We start from the raw sequence: 7776 nt of genomic DNA on the forward strand, positions 1-7776 counted from the left end.
ACATGTATGTTTTCTGTCCAGAGATACCTGTAATCTTTCTTTTTGCCTAGCTTGTAGGACAGCATCATTACCTGTCTCGTGACAGCAAGCATCTCGTGTGCCGGTTCATGTAGTAGGAGAAAGATGTCAGGCTCCCCAGACTCAACACCACATCCAGCCTAATGGAGCATTTTTGAGCACAAAGACCCCTGGACAGTATTCCTCAGCATCAAGCCATAAAAGAGGCCAACGTGCCGAACTGTAAAGCATCTAACCTTTGGACTTGGTACTGTAGATGGAGGAGGCAGAGTGGGAGTGCCCCCTCCACCTGCTCTCCACTTGCCTCCAGGACCAGGCTTCAACATACAGGGTGGTAGTAATCCCTGTGGCCCACTCTAAAGCCAAAAGAAAAGAGAGGAGCCCTTTACATGGGTGACTGACCCTCTCTGTAACAGACACGGGGTAAACTGGATCTCCTGGAGATGCCCCTCTCTCCTTTGATGGGCATGTGAGCCCCCATTTTTGATGGCTGAAGTCAGAGGACTTGCCTCTTCGTGTCCTGGCTCGTGCCTGCTCTGTTTTGTGTCTACAGCCTTGTCGGCTGCCCTTCCCCACCACGTCAACTCCAGGCTGCATATGTTTAAAAGTCCATGTCCCTGGGAGCAGGCAGCTCTGGCAGCGCTCCTGAGCTGATGTGCGTGAGTAGCTCCCAGACGGGGCACCCTCTGCATGGCTGGAGGTGACCATTTGAGGAGCTGGGAGATTCCTAACCCTGTTGTTTTTACAACCGGGGAAAGCAGCGGGCAGCTCCTGCAAAACCCTCCAGGTTTCTCTTGCTTCTGTGTTTACGTGGCTGGGGCAGGAGGGCAGCGGAGCAGGCCAGCCACAACCTCGGCGGGGCTGGTGCCTCTCCGTGGGGCCTGCCTGCAGTGACCCCTCTGCTTGCAGGCACCCCAGGGCCTCAAGAATCTATTTCTTGCCAAAATCTTAATCTGTGAATAAACAGAGCAGCTGTGCAGATAATAAAGCCTTGATGTTTCAACCTGTCATATACACGAAGCGGAACACTAAAACAAAATGACTTGCAAAGCTCCCCGGAGTAAGTATTCAAGCAGAAAAAGTATTCGGGAAACCTGCAAATGGGACCTGGGGATGTTTTTCTTATCATTAATTCAAAGCTCTCTGCAGCAGGTTGATGCTATCTGCACAGAGCGGTGCATGCCAGGATGCTGACCTCATCTTTACTGCAAAGCAAAGGAGAGGAGCTGTAGTCCCCACACGCAGCCGCCCATCGCAGCGGGTGTCTCTCTGGTTTCGGAGGCTAGTCCTTACTGCTGTGCTGCACCCCATACTGATGGGGAATTAACTGGTTCTGAAATCAGTAGGGGTCTTGCTGTTGCCTTTCAGAGAAACTGGTTTGGAAGCTCAACAAGGCAGAAAGCAATTAAAAAGCAAAAGCATCATGGCAAAAGTTGTAGTTTACACTGGAGGGAAAGATTTACAGTTCCGCTGTCTTTCTTTCCCAGGAGGACTGGGCTATACTACGCGTCTCTTCGTGTGGTTTCACAATCAGAAAACTGATGCAGCTGGAAACTAATCTTTATTTTCTACTGGATGAGGTCCCTGGTTGCAAGGGCACAAAGACACCAGCGTCAACACCAGGAGAGTGCAGGACCACCCTTTCTGATCACAGCCCATTAGGAAACCATGGCCTGCACATAGAGCTTGAGACTGCAGACGTGCAAGAACAGCATGTAGTACTCGGCTTTTCCATCCCATGGAGCAAAGGTGTGGTTTTTGTGAGCATCTGTGACCTGAACCAGGCTGATTCATCCGTGGGCCACTCCTGCGTGAAACAGAGGTCCTGCAGTGCTGAATCCTGCCCTGCACACTCACTCCTCCTGTGTAGGGTATAAATAGTTACTGAGCCTAAAAATATTTACAGTTTTTTCTATATCTAAAAAGAAACTAGGTTAGGCAGTAAAAAAGCACATTGCTTCGTCTTTTTTTCCCCTAAGGAGAGAAGAAGGTGAACTTTCTGCTTATAGACAATACATGTAAAGGATTTTCATCAGTGAGTTTCATTCTCGTGTTGCGTTGTTACTTGACAGTAAACAATGTGCTGATGAGATCTCCTAACATTTGCCGCAAGATTCTGGTTTTAGTAGCATGCTGCTGTTATCATGATGAGCTGGAGATAGAAGCCAAGCGAGGTTTGTAGGGAGGTACCAATACGTTGTATCAGACCAAGGGTGGATCGTAAATGTTGGGCACAGCATTTCTCGGTGCGTTTTCATTTGAAAGTCTCTCCATCACACATGGCCAGGATCCAGGGTGAATAAACTGAATTTTACACTTTCTAGGATTCGCTGTCTCCTACCAGCTCAGCTGCAGGAGAAGGGAGAGGGAAAGGGAGAGTGGGGAGTTAATTCTAATCACTCCCCAAAGCTCGTGGCGTTGCCAGCAGCTGCCTGCAAGTAGGGGTATTGCTGCTTGTCAAGACAAACTGTGGTAAGTGGAGAGAAGAAAGGAGTCTCTGGGGGTTCTTAATATTCCAAAATTCCTGAAGTACATGTGCAGTAAGATTAAAAAAAAGCCTAATTCATTTTGCATTTGAATAAGTCCTTTGGCAAAGAACTTTGATTTCCCGAATCAAGAAGACTGGCGACAATGCTGAACTGATGTAAGTACGGCAAAATTCAGTGGCCCCACTCACCTGAGATCAAGAGACAGTCTGAGAAATCACCTTTAAAAACACGGTGCTGGAGGGTAAGGTACAATCTTAGACATTGTTTGCCATGCTTTATAAACATGACCATACAGCAGCTTCATCAGTTGATGTCCTGATCGCAGCTGCTGGGAAGATGCCACGCAAAGCTGCTGCGGCTTTGGGCAAGAACTGCTTTGAGCAGTGCTGTCCCAACGCCTGCGGGAGGCACAAGGAGGGGACATGTCTCCCGGCCAGCAGTTTGCGTGGCAGAGGCGAGTGGCCCAGCTCCTGCAGCCCCTCCTCTCCTCTCACCAGCTGTCAACTGCCGGACCCTCACCGGCGGGGAGGATGCTCCGCAGGCCGAGGCCGCGGCGGAGGCCCGGGCAGGCTGCCAGGACGTGCGGGTGCCGCAGGGCATTCCTTCACTGGCAAGAGCAGTGGTTGTCTTCCTGCGCCGAGGTTTACTGAACTGAACACGCTCGTATTGGAATTAAATGTTAGTGATAACTTACACTGCTGAAAAAGAGATCCTGAGATCATCTGAAGGTGTCTTTTGTGCAGGCTTAAAACTACACCGTTTGGGATGTGATGAATACTGCTCACAGATTCAGGCGACTCCCCAGGAGTTAATATGATTAAGATCATTTATTCCTTTTGCAGTTCTAAGAAATCTTTCAGGTTCATCAAGCACACGGCTTCTGTTCCTTTTATCCTGAAATGGGTACACCTACTAGAGCTCGCTGCATTTTACTTTGACAAAACACATTTTCTGAGCCTTATCTACATGAAAAAAATCCAATTATTATAAACATTTCTATTCACATGAAAAACATTTTTATTTTGCAAGCGTTTCTTTGTTATTTCCTACTTAGGCTTCACTACTAAATCACAGCTGCTGAGAGGAGAGCTGGCACCGCTGCTCAGCCTTCCCACCTACCGCTGCTGAACTGGTGGGACTTCCATTCCTGCACGGGGACATCGGGTCTGCTGCCGGTGGCCCATGGACACGCATGTGCCCAGAATAAGCCCTGGACCATCCAAGCTCAGAGCTTCAGCCCTAGGAGAGTCGGGAAGTGGTGTGGGCTCTGCTGTCCTGGCATTGCTCTGCCCAGGTTTACCCATGCCTGCGTGGGGAGACCGTCCCTCCTGCTCCGCCACAAGCACCGATGACCGGAGGTGAGAGACGGCCACCAGCATCTCAGCAGGGAGCCAGGAGGAAAGCAAGAGCGGGCAGCACCCAGCTCCTGCCGACACGCAGCCTCCTGCGTCTGCTGGGCATCAACGCACCCATGCAGGGGCTGCAGGAGAGGCACTGCGAGCGCTGGTGGGCAATGCCAGCGTGAACGGGCCCTGGGTGAGAAGACACCTCGGTGCTGAGCACTGTGCTGCTGGGACAGGGCCCGACCTGACGCCTGTAGAAATAGGGGAGACCAGAAGCTCCATTTCAAGGAGGGAGCTTGCTCCGGCCCTGGGAAGGATGAGCTAACGTGGCTGCAGATCTGAGCTGCACCAAAATGGGACACAGCCACAGCTCACAGGTACAGATGCCGCTGCGAGACAGCAGAGAGGCATCTGGCCTGGCAATGCAATTACCACGGTTAACTGTGGGGTAGTTTTTTGGCAGCTTTTTCTTATTCTGCCAATAGCGTAGTTGTTTGCAGTTGCATCTCTGTGAAGACCCTGCAGTCACACAAGCTGTTATATAAATCAGTTACTAATTTCTTCAGTGACTGAAATACCAGCCAGCCTTCGGAAGGGCTCAGCTAGAGAAGCAAACCCGGTGGGGGTGAGAGGGAGGACGAGAGACCCCCCACCAGCCCGGCAGAGCGAGCGTGGGGTGCAGGCAGCAGGCAGCGATGGAAGCTAAGCCGAGAACAGGGTTTCCTTCCACCTGTCCAGGGCTTGTCAGCAGAAGGAAAAATTAACCCGTCCGGCATGTTTTAAGCACGGCTGTGAGCCCACAGGGCAGCTGGGTGGATGCAAAGCCACCTCCTGCCCCTGGGGAGGAACAGCCCTGTGTACCTGCACGGGCTGGGGCCGCATGGCTGAGGAGCACAGGGCCGTTCGCAGCAGCCTTCTGTGCTGCTCCGCTCTTTCTTTCTTGTCGAAAACACATCAATTTCTTGGCTGATGCTGCTCAACCATTTGCATATTGCTGTGCGCCGCAGTGCTCGGCAAGGCCCTACGGCATGAGGCTGCTCCCGCGGTCGGTGCTCGGAGCCGGCAGACCCGGTCCACGCCTGTGCCGGTGAAAGCAGCCAGGCTGGGCGCGCCGGGGAGGCGGGATGGCGAGGCCTCAGCATCCCACGGAAGCTGAGCCAAAGGGTCCTGGATGGCTGTGCCGCACTGCCGGGGGTCGTCCGCTCGTGCTTGGAGCCTCGCGCTGTCCTTGTCCCCGCGGGGTCTGGGTAAGAGGACGGGACGGTTTGCCAGGGGTCCCGTCCAGCCCACGTAGGCCCTGCCAAGGGCTCTCCTGGGTGTCTGCGGTGTCAGAGACCAGCTAATAACCGAGTAATCGTGCAAGGTAATTACAGGGTAACTTTTGCCCTCTAAAATAAAGTGCTACCTCATAATTAAAAATAAAGAGAATGGCAATCCTAATTATTAGGCTTTCATTAGGCTGACAGAGGCACACAGGGCAGTGCGAGGATTGTTTCGCGACCTGCTCTCGGTCCCCACCCACACCTCCCTGTGACGCTCCCAGGGAAGCCCGGGGCAAGCCTTCCCACTGAAAACAGTGGGTGAGACGTTCATCTCCACATAAACCTCACCAAATGCCGTGCAGATCTGAGGAACAAGAGGAACCTGCCCTTGAGCATCCCTCAGGCTTTGATGCCTGCTGCAATCCAACCTGCAGGCTGCTGCTGATGCTCAATCCTCAGCCACCTTAGCAGCTCATGCATCACAATGTTAAGATAAGAATCATAAATTACACCGTGTTTCATCCGTTCACATCCTTATGGAAGATAATCACAGCCTGGTATCTCTTTGTGCTTAAAATACTGCAGCAAATACACTGTGTTGTTCTTCCCAGCTCTCCCCGAGCAGCCTTGCCCCCGGCGTGCTGGGGAAGGGCCGCACGGGGCTGTCTCAGGCAGCCTCTGCCCAGGTGCTGGGTACAGGTGGCTTCTGCTGCAGGTAAGGCTTAGAAGTCTCTCTGAGTTCAAGAGCACCCTTATGTCTTGCTTCTACGAATAATGAAGTGACAAAGTACTGTATTAAAAACTCCAGGCCTGGAACAACAAAAAAAAGGTGAAAACTGGGCTCTCAAAGGCCTCTCAGTTTGGGCGGGCAGAAGATTTGCCTATATTCCTTCATAAGCCTCTTTAGAGTGCGTACAAGTCCCATTCCCCCAAGCAGCCAGCGCTTCCCACCAGCAACGCCATCGATCTCAACCGGATAAAACACACCAGAGCTCCCTGCTGAATAAAACTGCATACCCAGCCCTTAGTCTATCACAAAGCGGATCCGATGCCGCTCAACAGATGGGGCTGGACCTGCAGAGGCAACTCAGATTTCTGGGAGCCGGGCTGAGCACTTGTGGTCAGAGGAGCCTCTGTGGTTTTGCACTGCAGCACTGGGGTCTGTTTGCAGTGCTGCACCAAAAACAGCCAAGCAAACCTGGGGCTGCTGCAGCGCTGCCTTCACCTCTGTGCAGGTCAGACTGCTGGAAACCAGGAAACGAGGAATTAAAGTGATAAAGTGCAAATGTCTGAGAACCGGGGAGCACTGAGTTAAGGTATGTGCCAAAGGCAGCCCTGCAAGCCAGCTCCCCATGGGGTGACCGTGTCTCACCAACTGTGTCCCCCCAGCCCTGCTCCCCATCCCTTCCTCCCCCAGAGCACCCCCCACCCAGCCCTGATGCTCTCACACTTACTCCGTACTTAAAAGCAGCCGGGAACGGCTTTACCCCATGTGTCTGAGGCTGCGATTGAGGAGCACCATGACCTGAAGTACTCTGCTCCAGTACTCAGGGAGCAGGGTTATGATACTTGAGCCAGCTTTCCTCTTCCTCCTGGTTAATCAGTGCTAATTATTGATTGGGCTCACCCCCCACTCAGAAGAAGTGAGGCAGCACTGCTCTGTCTCGACAGAGCACATGTAACATTTGCTTTCAGAAAGCCACTAGCATCCTTTCAAAAAGCAGCCAGTTATTCTCCCCAGCATAACATCAAATCAGCATTTAAGTGAGATGGAGGGCGGCCGCGTGCCTACCAATCGCTCTGACGTCTCTGCCCAGAGCGGGACCGACGGTGACAGTGCCCAAGTACCGCTCAGGTGTGATGGCCACGTGCTGCCAAGAGCCTTGAAACCCTCTTCCCCGACCTCGCGCTGCACTGAGGCCTCTCAGTGCGTTTAGCACCTACCACCCGGGACAGCTTTTTCCATCGTCCTTCCCCTGAGGAGTGCAAGGGATTGGGAGAATGCAAATGGTATGGGGACCTGTTATTTCTACCAGGGGCTGGAGGGGCACTGGGGAGGATGACAGGCGCTCGGCTGCCCCAAGGAAGAGGGTGGGGAGGGGGCCGGAGGCACCTACCCACCGCCAGGGAAGGAAGTGGTGGTTTTCGTCAGCAGCAGGAGGGGAAATCCAGCAAGACGGCTGCTTCGTCAGTGCCTGAGCCTCCCAGGAGGCCATGTCATCTTGCTGAAAAAGGAGCTCGTGCTGGGAAAGTTAAAAATTGACTTGGGGTTATTCAGTTACCGGCCATGAGCTGGTAGTGGGATTACGGGCATGAACATGGTGGCCCCCTCAGCACCCACAGCGTGGTGCACGGGGACAGGCTGCCTTTGCTCCGGCACCTCTCCTCCCCTCTCCTCCCCGGCAGTGCGGTACAGGGCACGTGCAGCTGGCAGCCCTTGAAAGGCAGCTCCAGCCAGCCAGGAACACTGACACCCTGCCACGGCAGCGGCAACGCCGGCCTCTCCTCTGCCTCACACCCAGCCCAGCTCCGGCTCGGGGGACATGGCCACCCTGTGTGCCTGCGGACTGAGGAGACATGCCTTGGAGACATGGCTGGGGGATGAACCACTGGGCTGGTGGGAGCAGGCTGAGGCTTAGTTCAGTTATTCCCATCCAACTGGGA

Source organism: Haliaeetus leucocephalus, unplaced genomic scaffold (assembly GCF_000737465.1).
Source record: "Haliaeetus leucocephalus isolate CR32 unplaced genomic scaffold, Haliaeetus_leucocephalus-4.0 Scaffold555, whole genome shotgun sequence".
Lineage (NCBI taxonomy): Eukaryota > Metazoa > Chordata > Aves > Accipitriformes > Accipitridae > Haliaeetus > Haliaeetus leucocephalus.